The sequence below is a fragment of the Asterias rubens genome, chromosome 15 (assembly GCF_902459465.1).
Source record: "Asterias rubens chromosome 15, eAstRub1.3, whole genome shotgun sequence".
NCBI classification, from domain to species: domain Eukaryota; kingdom Metazoa; phylum Echinodermata; class Asteroidea; order Forcipulatida; family Asteriidae; genus Asterias; species Asterias rubens.
The window spans coordinates 11,323,564-11,347,355 of NC_047076.1; the positions used below are offsets into that span (position 1 = coordinate 11,323,564).

Below are 23,792 nucleotides of genomic sequence, written 5' to 3' on the forward strand. Positions count from 1 at the left end.
CTTATTATTTTAATTTTAATTTATTGTTTTATTTTCAATGTGTTTAAAGACAGGGGACACTAGCGGCAATTGTCAAAGACCAGTCTTCTCAATAGGTGTATCTCTACATAGGCATAAAATAACAATCCTGTGAAATTTTTAGCTCGATTGGTCTTTGGAGATGCGAGATAACTATAAAAAAAAAAAAACATTGTCACACCAAGTTGTGTATGTTGAGATGCTTGATTTCGAGACCTCAAATTCTAAACTTGATGTCTCGAAATCAAATTCGTGGAAAATAACTTCTTTCTCGAAAACTACGTCACTTCAGAGGGAGCCGTTTCTCACAATGTTTTATACCATCAACCTCTACCCATTACTCGTCACCATGCTAATAATAATGTTGAGTAATGACCAATAGTGTCCACTGCCTTTAATCTTGCTTAGGGATAGTTCCCTTAATCAAATATTTGGGAGTGGTTATCAACAAACAATAACCATGCCCAAAGAACTAATGATGCGCCTGTAATAGACGACGTTCTGTCAGCATAGCTTATTATGTTATCAATAATACATCGACAGCATACTGTCAGCATAGCCTATATATGTTATTAATAATTCAACCATAACATATGAAAATAAATAATTTATAACCAGGCAGGCTGAATAACCCTGGAGGGAAAAGAAGCGACGCAGGGTACGCATCCCTTGTCTAGACGAACACGAGTGCTAAATTTCACCACAGGGCACCTGAAAGACTTATTTTATGTTGTCAAAGTGCTTAAACTCACACCGTTTCAAAAATACAATAATGACATGAAAAAAAACTAGATGTAGGTCATTTGAGTTCGGTTACAGTCCCAACTTAACCTATAACAATATGTAAGGTTCCAGTGATTAGACTTTGAACTCAGAAAGAAAAACATAACTGAAAACGGTTCATTGATGTTGTCAAAATGCTTAAATCCACATCGTTTCAAAATACAATAATGCAATAAAAAAGAAGTAGGTCATTTGAGTTCGGTTACACTCCGAACTCGACTATGTAAAGTTCACAGTGAATAGTTGTTTAGCTCAGAAAGAAAAACATAATTAAAAATGCTTCATGAATGTTGTCTCTATGCTTATTAAACTTAAACCGTAAAAAAAATCCGGGAAAAATATGCAATAAAAAATACACTAGAAGTAGGTTTATTAGAGTTCGGTTACACCGACCTCTAGCTTTTCAAGTAATGAATAGATTTTGAGCCAAGAAAGAAAAACAAATCAACTAAAACTCTTCATTGATGTTATCGAAATACTTAAATCCACACCGTTGCAAAGCACAATAAAATGTCATAAAAGACGGAAGAATTGGGTCGTTTGAGTTCGGTTACATCCGAACTCAAACTAAAACAGTATTGTGAACAGATTTTTAGAACTCAAAACGAAAAAAATATCACTGTTTGTTTCGGATGAGTTACTTCACTTCTATTCACTGGTTATCGATCACGAAGACCCGTAAACTACCAAATAAGATGGTTCATTGTTGCAAGAACAATTTACTTCTTCAGTTTGTTTTTTAAAAAGACTGGAATGGAAACAGTGTTATTTAAAATGTCCGAATGCCATTTTATTGTGTACTTTAAAAAAAAAAAATTGTGAATATTTTATTGTTCGGCGCATTTGAACAAAATTATATTGGAATTATTTTGCGCTACACTAATGAATAAAATATTATTTTATTAATTTATGAAACTTTGCATGGTAGTAATACGATATAGTGAGGTTTGCAATAACGCCATGTTACTGATAATCTCTAAAAATGAGTTTGGGTGGTTCTGAAAAGAACCGTTGGTTTCAACTCATTGTTATTATTATCCCGAACAAAACGATTTGCAAAGCTTAAACCAAACCGAATAACCAAAGTGAACTTGGAAAATTGGCGACAGACAATATGAATGGAGAGACTGGTCTTCTCCTTAACACGTTAAATCCTACATCTTTGCGTATTATTTGGTTCGGTTCCAATCGATTTAGTGACGCACAAATTAAGACATGGCACACAGATTCCTTAGAGCAATACTTAGTCACTATTACTCCTAACTCAATCAGTGTGCTTGACCAACCCCGGGTAACGCCATGAACGGTATTACATGTCGACAGCCGGGGATCAAAATCACTCATATTAGATCAAAGAAACTTAATGGAATCGGCCACTGGAGAAATCCATGAGCGAATTTTTAAAGATGTGCATTTATATATTTTTCGTTCAGAGGAACCAAAACAACGTTGACTGCCCAGCAGGAAATAACTGTATGGGGCGCGGGTTGCCACAAAGAAATTCACGGGCTGACTTCGGGGCAGAATATGTTATATATTGCTGGGTTTGTACCGGTCGAAAAAGCTTCGGGGGAAACTCGTTGGCAACCATGATGCCCATCATACAAGAAGATAACACTGTGACTATGACAGTGACAGATTGGAGAGCCACAAAATATAGGTTAAACGTTTAATAAAGGCAGTGGACACTACTGGTTATTACTAAAAGATAATGTTCAGCATAAAACCTTTCTTGGTGACGAGTAATGGGGAGAGGTTGGTGGTATAGAACATTGTGAGAAACAGCTGCCTCTGAAGTGCCATGTTTTCGAGAAAAAAAGTAATTTTCCTCGAATTTGATTTCGAGACCTCAGATTTAGAGCTTGAGCGTGTGACAAGGGTGTTTTTTTCTTTCATTATTATCTCGCAACTTCGATGACCGATTGAGCTCAAATTTTCACAGGTTTGTTATTTTATGCATATGTTGAGATACACCAACTGTGAAGGCTAGTGTTTGACAATTACCAACAGTGTCCACTGCCTTTAAGATCTCTTGAAATCCTAACCTACGGACACAATGGCCCAATTTCATAAAGCCTGTAAGCACAACAAATTGCTTAGCACAGAATAGTATTGCTTAGTAGAAACAGATCACCAGCCAAAATTACCTTAACTTTGCATTGCCTTTTGCTGGTACACAACTCATTTTTTTTTCTATGCCAAGAAATTTGTCAATGAGTATTTTCTGCTTAAAGGCCTGGGCACATTTGGTAATGGTCAAAGGCCAGTATTCTCACTTGTGACTATTGACTAATGACTGTTCGCACATCTCAACATGTGCATGAAATAACAAACCTGGTCATCGAATTTGCAAGAGAATGATGAAAGAAAAAAAAAACACCCCTGTTGCATTATTAGGTGTGCTTTCAGATGCATAATAAATGGCTTCAGCAGAAGTATAGTCTTTAAACATGAGTGAGAATCACCTCTTTCTAAAAAAGTACGTTACTTCAGAGGGAGCCGTTTCTCACAATGTTTTATACTTTCAACAGTTCTCCATTACTCGTTACCAAGTGGGTTTCTATACTAACAATACGCCTCTCTTAATATTTATGCATGACGTCATAATTCTTACCCAAAATAAGGCTATGGGCGCGAGTCCGCCACCACTTGCAGTGGCTGTGCCCATCGCATCGTTTTGGGGTTAGCATTGTGACATACCTCATTCATATATGAAGAGAGGCCCATAAAGTAAATACCAATAGTGTCCAGTGCCTTTTGGTCAACCTATGGACAACAGATTGTGACCACTCGATGACAACGACAACCCTGTTGCTAATGAGACAAGGAACTCACACAATCTCAGCCATTACAAATAACACTTAAAGATGCTGTTGGTTCTATCTTATACTTTCAACCAAGAAAGATTCTCCTGAAGACAAGCAAAGTAACTGTTCGAAACGTCGAACCCACACCGGCTCTGTTCAGAGCCAACACTCACACAAAAGAGATTGACACATTGGTCAAGTGGACACTATTGGTAATTGTCAAAGACCAGTCTTCTCACTTGGTGTATCTCATAATATGCACAAAATAATAAACCTGTGAGAATTTGAGCTCGATTGGTCGTCGGAGTTGCGAGATATCAATGGAAAAAAGAACACCCTTGTCACACGAAGTTACGTGCTTTCAGATGCTTGATTTCTAGACCTGAAGTTCTAAACTTGAGGTCTCGAAATCAAATTCGTGGAAAATGACTTCTTTCTCGAAAACTACGTCACTTCAGATGGAGCCGTTTCTCACAGTGTTTTATATTATCGACCTCTCCCCATTACTCGTTTCCAAGTGAGGTTTTATGCTGATAATTATTTTGAGTAATTGCCAATAGTGTCCACTGCCTTTAAGTTGATCAATAGACGTTTTTGGCTGGTACTAAGGTGAGTAATCGCATAGGTAACCATGGAATATTGACTAGTGATTGACAAATGGTCGCTGTTCGAACTTGCCCCTAGTTGTACCCCCAAGTTTACTGTTAATTTACAGTTTATTCCTGAATTTCAATCAGTTCTAATGTGCCCTTCTTGGCCCAGCCTTGGCAGATGCGCTCGGTGGCGCAGTTCTCCCTAACTGTTCATTGCTGGGGCTAAAATGTAACTTGAACCGAAAATCAAATCTAGACGGTTAATTTGAACTGCTTTATTGGATTTAAACTTAAGTTCACACTGCTAGGCTGTAAGAAACCTGCTAATTCATTACTTATTCAAAATATTCCCATAAATTGACCGTATTTTAAAGTTCATATCTATACTTTTGTGAAATCTCTTATGCTGTATGTTGGTTGAGTTGCGGTACTTTAAAAACAGGGGATGGAATAAAAAAAAACTTCAGAAGATTATGCTTTGTTCTCGTCCAAAGTTCCCGAATAAGTCTTCAAAATTATTCAGTCAAGAATTTATGTTGAAGCTACAAATAACAATACTTACACCCTTCGGCACGTTGCACTTCTAACGTTGCACTTCTAACGCAGGTCAATTTTAGTGGCCACCTGCAAGAAAGAAAAACAAGAACAAAGTAAAAAACTCGACTTCGTGTTTTGTTTTTGACATGTCCGGTCCAAAACAAGGTGTTCGTGTTCTGGATCATTGAATGGTGCTGTGAGCCTGTTAAAGATGACGTCATCAGGTTAATAGTTTTCAATATCTGTCCTCTAGTACAGTTGTTATGCTTCATTCATTTATTCATTCACACAACATTTATTTCCTTATCACAGAAAGACGAAAATACAGGAGTGTATGAAGGAAATAAACAATACTATATTAAGAAAACTAACAAAAAAGGCATGAAATGGACATACAATAAACAATAAATCAAAGAGGAAAGCGACATGGGGGCAAATCCCACCAGAAAAATGTTCAAGAACGGTAACATTTTGTTTCTATTATAAGAAACGCTGCCCACCATTTTGTCTCATTTTGTTATGTCGGGTCGGATGTACTGATTGATAGCTAGTAAACAACGTAGTAGTAATGACACTGTGTCTACATGTTCCATGAATAGTTGTGGCGGAGGCACGTATGGATATCACTAGTTACACAAAAATACGTGGGCCTTAAAAGGTACTTTTTGTATGGCACAAAACACAATGTCCACTTGTTTACATTGAATGTAACTGGTAAATACATTTCACATGCTAAAATTGAGACGATCATTATTTTCTTTATATTTTTTTTTACTCAATTCTCTAAAAATACAGCACCTCAGCAAGTTATACTCTACTTATAAGGGAAGCTCTCTGCCATCGTTATCTTTAAACTGTGTAGATGGAAAGTTGATATTTCGACATTGTGTTTTGTGTCCTACAAAAAGAACCAGACCGTTTAATTGACGGTGCTTCGTCCCACAGCGGCTCGAATGAGATCAAACTAGTGATTAGGACTGTCTTCTCTGCTGACCGTACAAAACTCTGTACGTATCTAAAACTAACATTAAAGTGCTGATCACACGGCGGCAATTTAACAGGGGTCCCTTGCTACTTTAGCATGGATGTAAAATGTAGAATGTTTGACAAGATTATATACAAGAGAGCCATCGGACAGTAGAAACAAGGTCCCTTCACAGGAGGTACATTTTGTAAAGGTTTACAACCATGCTGCAGTTAAGCAAGGAACCCTTGTTAAATTACTCCCGTGTGAAAGGGACTTAAAAAAATGACTCCATGGGGCATTGCGGAGTCAAAAAGCCTAATTACACAGATTGCTTACGAAGGTGGACATTTATACACCTGAGTTGTCTGCGAAACGTCAGCGGTCGACACTTCTAGGTGTCCATGGAAGTAGAGAAATACGGCTGTAAACAAAGACAGATGTCCGGTCGCTGAGAAAGGGGAAATTGAAGATGTAATTACTCCGATGAAAGAACGTCTGGGGAAGTGTCCCACTCATGGCGAGAACGGGGAACAAACTTGTCTCTACCGGCTGTAAACATCCGATGGCTTGTGCCTCATTATTTGTCACTTCAATGTGTGGCAGCTGCCGGGAGGTTTGGTCCCGAAGCAAAAATGTGCCGCGACGTAACTCTACGGGCACGGCGTCCATTTCCCATGACAGCGATACTTTACTTCATAACGGGGTGGTTTGCATGCGTGTCACGTTTGTATACCTCCGTTTTTCGGACAAAAAAAACAGGTCCGTGCATAATGCACAACCACACTGTACAGAAATAATATGTAATTTGGAGAGAACTAATCGCCGGTTAACAAATAAATGACACTACTGACAGCAGGAACGTTTGGAATAACGAACAATGACATACGAACATCCGTGCTTAAACGTGGAATGTGGACTCTTCCAATTTCTGAAGCTATCAAGGAGTCGACGATTTTATGAACTTGGCAAAACAAAGTATTAGTATAGGTTTTCTCGGTCAAATTCGGCAAGTGAGCAGTCAATTTCATTTTCATGCAATCGAATTAAAGCTGTTTTGCCTCTCCAGTTGTTACTGCGTTTCAAATGCAGAATTCGGCCATTCAATTTCGTTTTGGGTTGAGTCAAATTCCTTTAGCACTCTGTTCAATTTAGCGTATCGTCATTCTTTTTCGTGACACACACGCCTCAAGAAGCGTCTGCGAATTTGATTGCTGCTTTGATGAATTATTAAATTGAATTATTATTTTGTTAATTCGAATGACCCTTTTGAGTAGCATTCGGTTTTGCGCGAAATAGAATAGGTTGGTGGTTAAATTGGCTGCTTATTTTCCGAAATTGACCGAGAAAACCTATATTATTGGGGTTATTCAAACTAATTTTGAAGTTATTTGTGGTTATCTGTGACTTACTGGTTATTGTCGAAGACCAGTCGTCTCACTTGGTGTATCCCAACATAATAATAATAACAATAATAATATTTGAGTTTGTATATAGCGCCTTTTCACTCCCGAACGGGTGTCTCAAAGCGCTTCAAATTATTACCCCCGGTCACTGGGCCTTAGTTCACTCCTTAAACCATCTCAGCTCCCTGGGGAGTATACAGCCTCGTGCAACAAATGCACTACTCGGCTAAATCAATCACAAGAACCATCTCTGCCCTCACAGGTCCCCATTTACCCCTGGGTGGAGAGAAGCAATAATGGTTAAGTGTCTTGCTCAGGGACACAAGTGTCACGACCGGGATTCGAACCCCACACACTGCTGAACAGAATCAGCAGAGCTTGAATTCGGTGCTCTTAACCGCTCGGCCACGACACCCCACATATGCATACAACATTAAATAACAAACCCGTGAAAATTTGGACGCCGAAGTTGCGAGAGAATGCAAGTCAAAGTTGCCAGAGAACAATGAAAGAAAAAACAGCCATTGCGAACACGTTGTGTGCTCAGATGTCTTGAATTGAGACCTCGGGGGTCTCGAAATCAAATTCAAATATTTAAGTGAGGAAACTAACAGTGATAATTTTCACAAGGTTGGTTTCATGGTTACTACAACTTTATAGGATTGAAACAAGCACTGGGTTCCATTTATTTTATATCAGAAAATGTATATATTTACGACTCCTTTAAAGTATGTTTTTGAGATCGGAATACACCCGAGGTAAAAAGCTTCATATCATTATTATCAACTCTTAAACTCCTTAGAGGAAACCTGGAGATGCTTGTTGCTTGAAAAATTTGAGTTTTTTTCCTAATTTTCCCCTCAAGCACTTTTATGAATGGTTGATGACGTCCTACGAGATTGCTCTAAGCCCGCCCCTTCTAAACCCTATATCGAAGTTTACATTGGCCTTAAAGACACTGGACACTTTTTGGTAACTGTCAAAGACCAGTATTCTCACTTGGTGTTTCTCAATTGGTCATCAAAGTTGCAAGAGAATAATGAATGAAAACACCCTTAATGCATAATAAAAGCTTCAGCTGAAGCCTTTAATATTATTAGAGTGAGACACTACCTCTTTCTCAAAAACTACATACTTCAGAGGGAGCCGTTTCTCACAATCTTCTAAACTATCACTAGCTCTCCATTGCTCATTACCAATTTAGTTTTTTGCCAACACAAATCTTGAGTAATTACCAATAGTGTCCAGCGCCTTTAACAACGCCTGTCCTGTCAAAAACATCTCCTAGGCCGACCAAAATCCCTAGAAAAGGATGATTGATGATTGTTATCCGTATGAATGACGGGATTTTATCAAACCATTTTCTCAAAGGTCTTGACCCTTTGGGCCAGGGTTATAATTCACACACAGAAGCTCCCGGTAGAGATGGGGCATGGTTCTGCATCATGATTTTCAGGGTAAAGGAACCATCACGATTTTCAGGGTAAAGGAACTATAACCAAGTGCATTCATCTTTTGGAATTTATTCATGGATTGTGAAATAGTTGACTTTCTGAAGAAGAAATCAACACAAAAAACACCACCAACAACAATAACATATTTTTAAATATTCATTGGCAGGGAAATTAAAACAATAGAATAAACTATGTAATGCAAGATGCATGTAGCCTTGGCGGCCTTTACATGTTCGTATTATACCACAGTACAGAGGAAGAAACCTAATACAAGGCTAGTATGCAAGCACTCTAAAAAAACCGGGTCAGAACTGACCCGGATTCGGGTCCCAGAGGACCAGACCCATTTATGGGTCAGCTTGACCCGGAATGCGTGTCGATGTGTATACCGTGTAAATGGACAAGCGCTATTCACACGACAGCATTATAACCGAGGTCCCTTGCCTAATTTTAGCATGGTTGAACATGTATTGACACTTTTTTGGACAAACTTATGCGAGAGAAATTGTAATGAACAGTAGAACAAAATTGGTATCCTTTCACACGGGGTAGGTTACATTTTTAAAATGTGTACAACCATGCTACAAGTTAGCAAGGGACCCTCGCTAAATTGCTCTCCTGTGAAACGGACTTCATTTCTGGATCATTTTAAAGCCACTGGACACTATTGGTAATTGTCAAAGACCAGTCTTCTCACTTGCTGTATCTCAACATTGTTATGCAACAAACCTCTGAAAATTTGAGCTCGGTTGGTCGTCGAAGTTGCGAGATAACTAAGAGAGAAAAAAACACCCTTGTTAAACGAAGTTGTGTGCTTTCAGATGCTTGATTTCGAGAAATCAAGTTCGTGGAAAACAAAATTACTTCTTTCTCGAGAATTACTCCACTTCAAAGGAAGCCGTTTCTCACAAAGTTGTATACTATCAACCTCTCCCAATTACTCGTTACCAAGTAAGGTTTTATGCTAATAATTATTTTGAGCAATTACCAATAGTGTGTCCACTGCCTTTAATTGGTCGGGCTGACCGGAAGTAAGGTCAGAAATCGGATTTTGCCCCTGCAGATTCTGCGTAAATTTAACTCATTTCTGGATGATTTCAAGACAGATTCTGGGTCAAACTGAGTTCAGAAATTTGTCTTGTTCCCAACGAGACTCGGATCCAGGTCCATTCTGTCTGGGATATTTTGTTAAGTGTCTACCCACCATTTTTTAGGAGACTCGCCCTTGTTGCATTCGCTTGCCTCTGGCAAAATGATGAATTAAGAGTGACTGCCACTGTCACATTCGCTTGCCACGGGCAACGAGAAAGAGTCGAGAGTCATAATTAAAGATGATTCATTTATGTGGTATGGCGGAAATCTATACATCGATCCATGTTATTGCGTTTAACCCATCAATGGGTTGGTGGTACGCAGGAAAACATCTCGTATAAAACCATGGAGGTAGAAATAAATCTATTTCTACCTCCCTGTTAGAGAAAACACAGAGTAAAATACACAAATGTTCATGGTTGAAATGTAGATATTTCAAAATACCCGTATTTTACACTTTGAAGTGCGGTATACGTTTGGTAATCACTCTTAAAAATTAATGGCAACAATCAGTTTTGGTTTAAATATGCCTACATAATATACAGGAGCTTTCAGATGTATTGCGGTTTGGCAACTGAATAAAAAACAATGTCGCGAAATAGTACATTTTACATGCTAAAATAATTTTCGTCTTTAGAGACCAACATTACTTATGTGACTTGTTTTACAATCGCATATACTACAACACCTCAGCAAGTAATAGTTTTAAGGAGTTTTCTACCATCATTATTTTCAAACTGTGTAAGTTTAAAGGCAGTGGACACAAATTGGTAATTACTCAAAATAATTATCAGCATAAAACCTTACTTGGTAACGAGTAATGGGGAGAGGTTGGTTGCATAAGAAGAATAGTAGTATAATTGTGAGAAACGGCTCCCTCTGAAGAAGAGCATAGTTTTCGAGAAAGAAGTAAATTTTCCACGAATTTGATTTTGATACCTCAGATTTAGAAGTTGAGATCTCGAAATAAAGCACACAACTTCATGTGACAAGGGTGTTTTTTTTTCATTTCATTCACATCTCGCAACTTTGACGACCAATTGAGCTCAAATTTTCACAGGTTTGTTGTTTTATGCATGTTGAGATACAACAAGTGAGAAGACTGGTCTTTGACAATTACTAATAGCGTCTAGTGTCTTTAATGTCTGTGGACATCTCGCTTTGTGTCCTTCAAAAAGTACCCAGACCCTTTAAATTCGCCAATTTTATACGCAAGGCTATAGAGGTTTGAATCAAGTTGAAGTCTGGTGACTTTTTTATACGCAGTCTTAAATTTAAAAGGTTTTGGTCACAGTGAATTAGAATATTGTACCGATGTGCATTGGGCCTCGAGGCGTGTAACGAGTAAACCTCAGAATGAGATTTTCGAAATGATTAATGTCTTGGCCCGATTCACCTAAGAAGAATATCAAAGCCATGACTACCGTGTTTGTCAGAAAACAAACCTGAGCATAATACATTAATCTCAGATGCAATTCTCACACTGCCCTGGGGTGACAGTTTCTTCTCATACTTGTGGTACAGTAGTAGACTGAGGCAAAAAAAACAGTTTGAATGAGATTTCTACATCCGAGACGATTTGTCTTTTTTGTTTGCTTAATCCCTTGCGGTTTGCCACGGGCGAACGTATATATACTTATACATGATCATCATAGACCTTTTGCGCTAAGTACCAATTGCGCACAAGCGCCAATAATTGAATAAGGTGTATGCTGGGCCTAATTTCAAAGAGCTGCTAAGCACACACATTTGCTTAGCATTAAGTTTCTTCATTGATAAAAACAGGACTACCAACCAAATGTCCGTTTGTTTCATATTGCTTGATACTGGTACTCAGCTGTTGTTTGCTTGTGGAAATTCGGTTGGTAATCCCACTTTATTAAAGGAACGAGTTGGTCTATAAAAAGCGTTTGTTATCGTTTGTTGTAAAATGTATATGATTGGAAAGATGTTTTAAAAGTAGAATACAATGATCCATTGAAAAATTGTTTCAAAATTGCGTGGTTTTCCTTTTTCTTTGCGAACTAACACGGTCGGCCGTTAATGGGAGTCAACAATTTGACTCCCATAAATGGCCGACCGTGTTAGTCGACGAGGTAAACGGAAAACCGTGCAATTTCGAGGCATGTTTGTGTGGATCATTGTATTCTACTTTTACAACTTCTTTCTAACCATATGCATTTTATATCAAACGGTTACAAACGCTTTTCACAATCCCAACTCGACCGATCCAAGGCAACGTGTTCCTTTAAGGAAGGAATGTCATGCTGAGCGAATTTTTGTGCTTAGCAGCTCTATGAAATTGGGCCCAGGCCTAGCTAGTAATCAAACTTGCCTAGCATGCACCTTATGCTATGCCCCAAAGCGCGCATACACGGAGTTTTATTTTGCGGAAAGGTCTCCTGTGAGAATTCACACCACAAAGCTGCCCAGAATGAGCGACTTGCTCGCAAAATGGCCAAAAGGAAATTATGTGGCTGTGTGAATGTACTTCTCGAATGTTAAAGACAGTGGACACTATTGGTAATTGTCAAAGACCAGTCTTCTCACTTGGTGTATCTCAACATATGCGTAAAATAACCAAAACCTGTGAAAATTTGAGCTCAAATTGGTCATCGAAGTTGTGAGACAACAATGAAAGAAAAAACACCCTTGTCACACGAAGTTGTTTGCTTTCAGATGCTTGATTTCGAGACCTCAAGTTCTAAACTTGAGGTCTCGAAATCAAATTCGTGGAAAATTACTTCTTTCTCGAAAACTATGGCACCTCAGATAGAGCCTTTTCTCACAATGTTTTGTACCATCAACCTCTCCCCATTACTCATCAGCAAGAAAGGTTTTATGCCAATAGTTATTTTGAGTAGTTACCAATAGTGTCCACTGCCTTTAATGGAAGGATTTTTATAATGTACAATTTTAAGAATAACAGAATTGATGCAGCGTATTATTACATATGTTAGCTTTGTTGAAACACAATGCTACCCTATAGGCCATTGATCCTCACCCGCGGGACTATTTGATGTAAAATAACCGAAATTCTGAAAAGTAGATAGTCAATTTCATAGAGCTGCTTAAGCACGAAACTCGCTTAAGCACGAAAATAGCTCGCTTATTTTACGCATGTTACTGGCCAGAATTTCATTCCATATACATTGCTTGTGACTGGTATTTAGCTGTTGTTTACTTAGCATAACACTTGAGTGGAGTTTTGGCCGGTAAATTAATTTTACTAGGGAAGTATTTTTTTGCTTAAGCACAATTTTGCGCTTAAGCAGCTCTTTGAAAATTTGGCCATGGGGTTACGGCAAACCAAATATATATTGATGCAATGCCTCAAATCCCATAATCATTATAGTGTTTTCCAACACCTCACATTAAAAACAAGAACCTGTGAAATTGTGTTGGTATAACCATAGAGCAGATATTATGTTCAGTTAACTCCCAGGCAACAACCACTCACTGGAATACAAATTTAAATTTACCCTGTGAACATTTTGATCAGTACAAAAATAATCTTTCCCAAACCGCTGAAAAGCAACCCGGGTCTACAAAGACCAGGGCCCAATTTCATGGCTCTGCTTACCGCTGAATTCTGCGCTTACGAGCATGATTCCCCGAATTTCTGCGCTAGCCTTGTAAGCGTAGAATGCCTAGTAACGTAAAGTACGCACGCGCAGAAGCCAAAATTCGCCGCTAACCCGTGAAATACGCTTGCCGTAAGCACATAACTCCCTGCTTCCGTAAGCGCCGAGCGCCGATTCTGTGCTTACGGTAAGCAGAACCATGAAATTGGGCCCAGGGCACAATTTCATGGCTCTGCTAACTGCTGAATTCTGCACTTACGATCATGATTCCCCGCTTAGGTGCAAGCGCCGAGTTACTAACTGCGCTAGCCTTGTAAGCGCAGAATGCCTAGTATAAACGTGGAGTACGCACGCGCACAAGCCAAAATTCGCCGCTAACCCGTGAAATACGCTCGCCGTAAGCACAGAATTCCCTGCTTCCATAAGGGCCGATTCCGTGCTTACGGTAAGTAGAGCCATGAAATTGGGTCCTGCATTTTCACTTGGTGTATCTCAACATATACATACCATTACAAATTTATGCGAAAACTTTGGCTCAATCGGTCGTGGAAGTCGCAAGACAGAAACACGCCCTTGTCGCATGTGTGCTTCCAGATGCAAAAAAAAGGGCTACATGTGTGTATCTCTTGCTAGGTAGAGTTTGTTCTTTAGAGAACTGTCTTTCTATATTCTACTACCACGGAGTAAATTTATCTGATTGTTCGGGAGACTTTTCAGTTCTTAAGAGAACTGGGACTACTTATGTAGCCTATAGTTATTGTAGTTAATAACTGCAGTGTATGGAGGAAGTTCTTAAATTGGTCCCTTAAAGCCTTTTCTATAGTCATCGTTAGATCTTCAGAAAAGAAAAACAAATGAACAACTATTGAAACACAAACAAGAGCTTAGTTTGTTTTCGTAATTGCTCTCTCCTTCCATGGTTGCACATGACTGCTTGCAGGGGGAAACCACATTCTAAACACAAAAAGCACAAGCCTCGAGCGCTATCCGTTAATTGCGCGAACTTTGACATTTCCTTTTATATGAATTGCGTTTGATTTCCGGGGAGACTGTTTGCGCAATCTGTTTCATCCAAACAAGTTGTTTAATTAAGATATTTCCCATCATACGCACGTTGTACAAGGGTCCCTACAGCACCTAGACAAAGACAACGGTATAAATACACGGTGCAGATCGCCGATGGCATCTCACGTATGATTGACGACGATCAATAGTGTGTGAACGACCATATCGTTTAACCCACTTATCATGGATTGGGGGGACCTGTTGCAGATGGTAAGCATGATATTAGCTTTCACACTGTCTGCTTCGAAGAGCCCATTAAAGCAGACCCCGAGTTTGCCTATAAGCCCTTTCACACGACAGTAATTTAACTAGGGTCACTTGCTTAACTTGCTCTGCTTTTAAGAGCCCATCAAAGCAGACCCCGAGTTTGCCAGAAGCCCTTTCACCCCACAGTAATTTAACTAGGGTCACTTGCTTAACTTGCTCTGCTTTTAAAAGCCCATCAAAGCAGACCCCGAGTCTGCCTTTCACACGACAGCAATTTAACAAGTGTCACTTGCTTAACTTGCTTAACACTGTCTACTTGGAAGAGCCCATTAAATCAGACCCCGAGTTTGCCTGAAAGCCCTTTCACACGACAGCAATTTAACAAATGTCACTTGCTTAACTTGCTCTGCTTCGAAGAGACCATCAAAGGCAGTGGACACTATCGGTAATTACTCAAACTAATTATTAGCATAAAACCTTACTAGGTGACGAGTAATGGGGAGAGGTTGATAGTATAAAACATTGTGAGAAACGGCTCCCTCTGATGTGACATAGTTTTTGAGAAAGAAGCAATTTTCCATGAATTTGATTTTAATACCTCAGATTTAGAATTTGAGGTCTCAAAATAAACCATCTAAATGCACATAACTTCTTGCGGCAAGGGTGTTTTTTTCTTTCATTATTATCTTGCAACTTCGACGATCAATTGAGCTCAAGTTTTCACAGGTTTGTTAATTTATGCATATGTTGAGATACACCAACTGAGAAGACTGGTCTTTGACAGTTACCAGTAGTGTCCAGTGTCTTTAAAGTAGACCCGAGTTGTCTATAAGCCATTTCAAACGACAGCAAAAACAAGGGTCACTTGCTCAACTTTAGCATGGTTGCAAACAGGCAATCTACTCCATTCCAATTTCAATACTTAGCATAAATTGTCACCTTTTTACGAAAGCCTACTGTACGGTGCTATGAACAACCACTGGTGGGTTTGCGCCTCATAAACTCAACAAAATTGATATATTGATTGGTTGATTAATTGAAAGCAAACCCGAGTTTGTTTATGACAATACCCGAACGTCTACATTGCCTTTAATATCAGGGTATTTGTAGCAGACTTTAAAGCCAGTGGACACTATTGGTAAATGTCAAAGACAAGTCTTCTCACTTGGTGTACCTCAACATATGCATAAAATAACAAACCCGTGAAAATTTGAGCTCGATTGGTCATCGGAGTTGCGAGATAACTATGAAAGAAAAAACACCCTTTAGATGGTTGATTTCGAGACCTCAAATTCTAAACTTGAGGTCTCGAAATCAATTCGTGGAAAATTACTTCTTCGTCGAAAACTACTCCACTTCAGATGGAGCCGTAATTATTTTGAGTAATTACCAATAGTGTCCACTGTCTTTAATAAAACTCTCGGTCAGCTGCCGATTGATACAATCTTTACGGCACTTTATGGAGCAGGACATTTGCCGCACGCAGTATTCACGCAAAATAAATAGTTGTCAAAATGTTACGCGTAAAGATGGCCGACTCATCCCCGAATGACGTCACGAGCGAACCACCTATACACGATCCGTTTGAGATCTAATCACTATGCCATACTACATAAGTATTAGCCATGTCGGTAAAAATACTTCATCCTATTATTACAAATGCGAGATTTCTTGAGTAACGATTAGAAAACCGCAAGTAGTCTAGTGTTTGGGTCACGTGCAAAATGCGATGTGTAAGCCGTGGTGACTCGCGAAGAATACTAGCTTGTTAAATCCTGTAATGTACAGGCTTAAAAGGATGATTACGGATTTTGTTGGCTGACAGAACAGTTGCTGGCAGAGTAAGCACTTTATGTAATCCACCATATACATAAACTGACAAACCTGTAGAAGTTTGAGATCGATCGGCCATCTGGGTCACGAGAAAATAGTGAACAGCCGATTCCAGATTTGCATGACAGCGATTCAAAACAAAACAATAATGAAGACCTCACCGAACGATAAACTCTAAACAAGACATTAGTAGTATTTATTTCTCATCAAATATGATATTTCAGACAGAAATATTTCAAGGGATATTTTTCTGCTTTTCTCTTACCATTAATGTAATAATAATAATAATAATAATAATAATAACCTTACTTATAAAGCGCTTTTTACAAAAGCGATACAAAGCGCTAAATGTTCCTATAATGCTGGAAATCCAAGTTTCCTCCACAAGTTGTGCGCTAAGCGTCAAAATGAAAGTACACCTTACGCCAAGCAATGGCATGCATGGTTTTGGCAACTTGTAAATCGGTCACCTAACTATGTTCTGATCATTATTTACCCATTTATAAACACGAATGACTGCTCTTTCATTTGTTCCTCGCGGTCTGTACTTTAAATGAGAGGTTCAGCAATCTTTAACGCTCGTCACCAACTCCCGTGGGATACATCTCGGCTCCAACATGAAAAGTCAGCTCCAAACTGCAGCCAGAGTTACCGTGCATGTCGGTAGTCTAGTAGGCAAGACACTTCCCTCGTCCCCAGCGCCTTGCTTTAACCAAAGGCACTGGGATGGGCAAACGCATCATGCACACTCATCGTTTTAACAATGCGCAGTCCCATCATGCATCACACCCACACTGCACCATATTTCTATGCACTGTACGCATGACGTACTTCCTGAACAAGAATCTGCTCAAGCGATTAGCCCATCCCAGCGGTCCTGGATAGACTGGCCGCTGGGGCCGGGCGAAGCAAGACACTAACCTAGAATTTCAAAGCTTGTGGGTTCGAATTCCACCCGAGTTCACAGGACTCGGGAAAGTATTGAGTATACAGTGCTAACACACATCGGTGTATGGTTAGAAAACAATCATATGCAGCTACAGTGTTACAAAAAATTGTAGTTGCAACAGGAATTGTTTTTTAAAACAACCATTATTGTTCCATTTATGGGCACGAATACCGGTTTTAGCATTTGAGTCACGTTCAATGTAAGTTTCCTATAATTCAACTTATGAAAACAATTCACATAATGATTTGACCTGCTCTAATTGCAGCCAAGATGTCACGAAGCGGTGGTTTTTATATTTCTGACGAACGGATGTTCTTCCATTTCAGCACACAAATTACTATTTTGTGTCGTCTCTCTTCAAGTAGTGGTTAACGAATTAACGTTTCGATCAGTGTGCTCTGATATGAGGTTGCTCATATGATGACTATACAACACTCAAAAGGTTCCAAAACAGACGATTTTCTTGCTTATTAAAGGCAGTGGACACTATTGGTAATTACTCAAAATAATTATTAGCATAAAACCTCACTTGGTAACGAGTAATGGGGAGAGGTTGATGATATAAAACATTGTGAGAAACGGCTCCCTCTGAAGTGCCATAGTTTTCAAGAAAGAAGTAATTTTCCACGAATTTGATTTCGAGACCTCAGATTTGGAATTTGAGGTCTCGAAATCAAGCATCTGAAAGCACACAACTTATTATCTCGCAACTTTGATGACCGATTAAGCTCAAACTTTCACAGTTTTTTTAATTTTATGCATATGTTGAGATACACCAACTGTGAAGACTAGTCTTTGACAATTACCAATAGTATCCACTACATGGTAATTTACAATCACATACAAACACACCTACATACATACAACTAAATATTATTAAAGCGCCTTTACATCAAGATCAAAGCCCTGAAAAGAGCGAAACAAATTACATCTGATACAAATAAGTTCTAAGAGATTTGTTAACAATGTCAGAATGTTGCAATTTCTGATGCGTACTATAAGAGGTTGTTCCAGATTCGGTGAGCAATAAAGGAGAAAGTCCAGTTTTGAGCAGATAGGACTGTTCTGATGGTTGAGTGTTCATTTATATGTATGTGATGTCAGAAGCACGGCCCAATTTCATGGCTCTGCTTACCGCCGAATTCTGGGCTTACGATGACGATTTCCCGCTTACGTGCAAGCGCTGAATTTCTGCGCCAGCCTTCTAAGCGAAGAATGCCTTAGTAAAAACGTGGAGTAGCCTACGCACGCACAGACTCTAAAATTCGCCGCTAACCCGTGAAATACGCTTGACGAAGGCACATAATTCCCTGCTTCCGTAAGCGCCGATTATGTGCTTACGCGTGGCGGTTGGCTGAGAGCAAGGCAAGATGATAAAGTAGGTTATAGATAACTAGAAACTGTGTATGTTGTCTACATATTGGACGAAACAGTCCATCATTGTCTTGCGTGAGATTTGTTCAGCACATTCTCTCGCTGTCATGAAACAGGAGCACACAAACGACCTTTGGGTGGTGTTTTTATCAAATTATATTGTCACATTTTCTCTAGACGCAGAGGCTAAAGTGTTTATGTTTTACTCGATATTCCGTACACGTCTGTAAGCGCGTGTTTCGATCGAAACTAAACCGAAAATTCGAAGTGCGTTTTCAGAGACACTTCCCACGCACACAAACCACACTTTACGAGGAAACCTTTAGTAAGATGGTGGTCACAACTTTTTGTGAGATAAATCAACAAGGGTCGTGGGTTCGAGTCCCACCCGAGTAATACGCCTGCGTTATGTTTTGTTTCCATGGGACTCGGGAAAGTACTGATACAGTACTAACAAACATCGGTGCATGGGTGAAAACAGAAATTGTCAAATCAACAATCGACAGTTTTTGTCCTCAAATGTATAGCGGCAACACGTATTGGCAAATTGTTGTGTTCTTGCTGATGCTTATCTCTTATCTGTTTTAAAAGTGTTTGTTTTCTGATGGAAAAGCGTTTTGACGAGTTGTACATGTAACTGCAGAAATCAAATCAAGATCTACGATCGTTTTTGTGTATGTTTTGTATCAAACAAAAACAAATTATATTGAAAACTGACAACTTAATTGCCTTTACTTGCAGTCTAAATTGCCGCCAAAGCTCACTTCAGATGTCAGACCCTAAACAATATATTCATAAGCCACTGTGGTAAAAAAAATAACAATTTAAAATCAATAAGAAAAGGTAATTTCTTAGACTACGGCTATGAAAGATACTTAATCGCGATATCCTCAACGTTGCCGTAGTATTTCAATTTGATAACAATTCTCTGGTATTTACTTCATTACAATTTGAGTGTAAACGAACCCCCCCCCCCCAATCCCCGAACACATGTACGAGTGAGAGCAAGATAGAATCAAACAAAATGAAACAAACAAAACAACAAGACAGGCAATTAAATGGACCCAAGTTTTAGCACCTATCCCGAGCTGCAATCGCTCAAATTGTTAACAACAAGAATTGTATTGGATTTGAGGCATAGCATGGTCAGGTATCAATGTATTTGGTTTGCGGTAACACCATGTGTGTATCTACTTGCCAGGTAGAGTTTGTTCTTGGAGAACTGTCTTGCTTTATTCTACTGCCGCGGAGTAGATAATCGGAGGTTTTGGAGACTTCTCAGTTCTCAAAAGAACTGTCCTGCTTTTTAACTAGTACCAGGGCGGATGGTATAGAAAAATAGACTGGACTACTACTTTAGCCTATATGATCGTAATTAACTGTACTGCCGCGGAGTAAGTTCTGAATTGGTCTCAACGTTTCGACTAGCTTGCTCTAGTCATTGTCAGTAGACAAACATTTTGTTTTGTTTTCAATAAAACAGATTATGTACGCACTACTCATTAAAGGCAGTGGACACTAATTGGTAATTGTCAAAAACTAGCCTTCACAGTTGGTGTATCTCAACATAAGCATAAAATAACAAACCTGTGAAAATTGGAGCACAATCGGATCTCAACATAAGCATAAAATAACAAACCTGTGAAATTTGGAGCACAATCGGTCATCGAACTTGCGAGATAATAATGAAAGAAAAAAAAAACAATTGTCACACGAAGTTGTGTGCGTTTAGATGGTTGATTTCGAGACCTCAAATCAAATTCGTGGAAAATTACGTCTTTCTCGAAAACTATGGCACTTCAGAGGGGCCGTTTCTCACAATGTTTTATACCATCAACCTTTCCCTGTTACTCGTCATCAAGAAAGGTTTAATGGCAATAATTATTTTGAGTAATTACCAATAGTGCCCACTGCATTTAACTAGAGGGGAATTGAACGCACACCATACAATCCAAATAAAGAGAACATTCAACAAGAAGGAAACAAACAAACAAACAAACAAACAAACAAACAAACAAACAAACAAACAAACAAACAAACAAACAAACAAACAAACAAACAAACAAACAAACAAACAAACAAACAAACAAACAAACAAACAAACAAACAAACAAACAAACAAACAAACAAACAAACAAACAAACAAACAAACAAACAACGCAACAAATGGACCCAACTTTTTTGTTCTTATCCCGAGCTGCAAGCGCTGAAAATGACTAAGTCGTTACAACAAGCGCAAACCGTTTTTTTTTTTTAAAACCAAAATGTACGCGCTGTTTATGAACAACAATAAAGAGAGAGTCGACAAAGAGGAAACAAACAACAAAACAACCAGACGGACAAACAAATGGACACAACTGTCAGTACTTATCCCAAGCAGCAAGCACTAAAAATGTATTAAAACAAAAACCGGTTTTTTTTTATACAAAAATATGTACGCGCTGTTAATGTACAAGACTGAGGTGAATGAACGTTCATCATACAATTAAAAGAAAGGAAAACAAACACAAAAACAAAACACGCATAATACCAAAAAAAGCAATTATAGAAAAGAAAAAAAAACGATGTCTGAAAAGATACAAACAAATTAATGTTTGTTTTTTCCTGCATGTGAACAAAGCAAAAAATATACGCACCTTTCAGAATATCAAGCCGCTCTAATTATGCAGATACCTTCATTCAGCAATTTGAGTTAAAGACAAGATTTATATTCATTCGATAAGATCCAACCAGCGCAACCCGACCACGTCCGTGTCTTCCAAGACTCGCAGTTTCCTCTGAAGTAGCCCTCCCGGTAAACTCGCTTCGCTCACCCACCCTCAACAGAGACGCGCACACCACCCGTCTCCTTACTCACACATGCGCATTGCAAACTCCAACACGGCAGAAAACTACTTTGCATAAAAACTGTCTACTGTCGAACACTTAACCATAAGCTGGTTTATGTATATTATATTTCCCATGAAATTTATTTCATTAAGTTGTCCCATGGGCTGCGCATGAATACAGACATGTGGAGTTGGGTTCAGAAAGGATATGTAGAGATATGAATGTCAACATAAATGAATAGACATCGAAGAACCGAATCTCGTTTTGTAAATATTTCGGTGCATCCTTGATTTTGACGGCGGAATAGAATTTGGGTCATTCTTAATTTCGTCGTCACCTCTCCCTATACCCATTGAGCATCTCATTTAGTTATTTCAACCCTAACCTTTTACTGGAGATTTATTTTTATTTGTATAGAGGCCAAATGATGAGTAGTTTTGTCATTTTTAAACGAAATATTTTAACATTGTTTAGTCTTTCTCAAAATGTACAATAAAACTAACCGTTAACAATTTACATTGACATTGTCTTCGGAAATCCGGAGCGATTACGTCCGCGAACGGGCGAATGATGGAATACACAACCCGAGAAACGTTTCGAACAGTAACGTTTCTGAGAAGCAAATTTGTGACCCGCTCTGTGAAAATGAGTCAGATGTAGGCAATTTCAGGGACTGAGTTATATGCATGGCTGGAAAGAACACATCAGCAGCAGTAATTTGGTATGTGTCTTAGCTTTGTGTATCGCGTTGCTGAGTTACTCCCGTTTGAAGTTAGCCACTTCACCATTTTTTGTGAAAAACGAATTACAAGTAAAATGATATTTTAAACTACCATTGTGTGCATAAGGATACAAATTAGACATAAGTATGATCACAAAATTGTTGTACTCATAGCTTTATTGCCTAAAAGTACTGTTCTAAAGGTTTTTTTTTTTTATTATACATTTTCCACATTAAACTGTCCATAACTTATTGCATTGGACGACATGCGACTCATTTTCACAGAGTGGGTCACATTTAGAGATAAAAACCTGAAGTGAAATGTTTGTTTGACAATGCTTTATTCTATCGAAAGCTGTTGTATGTACTACTTACAATGTAAGTTTACATTGCCTCTAATTTGGAGAGTGGTTACAGACGACATAGTACGCCTACCTTACTTTTAAGGCAGTGGACACTATTGGTAATTACTCAAAATAGTTATTATCATAAAACCTTTCTTGATTATGAGTAATGGAGAGCTGTTGGTAGTATAAAACATTGTTAGAAACGGCTCCCTCGGAAGTAATGTAGTTTTCGAGAAAGGAGTAATTTTCCACTAATTTGATTTCGAGACCTCAGATTTAGAATTTGAGGTCACCCGAAATCAAGCATCTGAAAGCACACAACTTCTGCGACAAGGGTGTTTCTTCTTTCATTATTATCTTGCAACTTCGACGAACGATTGAGCTCAAATTTTCACAGGTTTGTTATTTTATGCATATGTTGAGATACAGCAAGTGAGAAGACTGGTCTTTGACAATAACCAATAGTGTCCAGTGTCTTTAAAGAAGCAACCAAAATTATGGCATTTTCTACGATGGACAGACAAACAAAAAGTAAACAGGAACAAGAACGTACCGACCAGACAGATGGAACAAAGACATAAACAATAAAAAATATTAATCACAATAATTATACAACCAATAGCGTCAGTCCCTCCCCACTGTGTAAAACATTCATTCGTGCAAAATAGTGAATCTTTTATTTATGGGGAAATTGGAGGAACATCCTTGGCGATATTACGTATTCTTGAAATGATAGTAATTAGTTTTGCCTCAAGCCGCAAAACAAAGTATAAGACAGAATGTTTGTACCAGACTTCTCGATTCAGCTTTTTCAATGACCATGTACTGAGTGGAACAACGCGTGATCTACATCATAAACTCAACGCTAGCTACAGTTATTTAATCTTTGGAGAGCATAGTGGCCACAAGCGGCTCGTATCAAAACGCCAAGAGGGGCCGTAAAGACGGTCGACAGGTCTGGCCTACTTCTCGTCACCGTAAAGAGGGTCAAAGCAAAGAGCTGGACCAAATTTAAGGTTCTGCTTACCGCCGAATTCTGCGCTTACGATTTGTGATTACCAATCTTTGCCAAGTGCAAGCGCCGAATTTCTGTAAGCGTAGAATGCCGCGGAGCCCGGCACGCAGAAGCCAAAGTTCACCGCTTGATGTGAGCACATCATTCCCTGCTTCCGCAAGCGCCTTTTCTCTGCCCTACGGTAAGCCGTGAATTTGTTTGCCCCCCCCCCCCC

The 23,792-nt window shown here is 38.9% G+C and overlaps 1 protein-coding gene across 1 annotated transcript in view; it reads right to left on the minus strand.

The window, feature by feature from the left end:
* Positions 1-21,427, minus strand: part of LOC117300132 (G-protein coupled receptor 54-like) — a 52,752-nt gene extending 31,325 nt beyond the window's left edge. The window contains exons 1-2 of the mRNA XM_033783844.1: positions 21,303-21,427; positions 4,764-4,825 (exon numbers count right to left, since the gene is read on the minus strand). The gene's annotated coding sequence lies outside the window, so the exon portion shown is untranslated. The remainder of the gene's footprint in view (positions 1-4,763; positions 4,826-21,302) is intronic.
* Between the last annotated feature and the right edge of the window lie 2,365 nt (positions 21,428-23,792).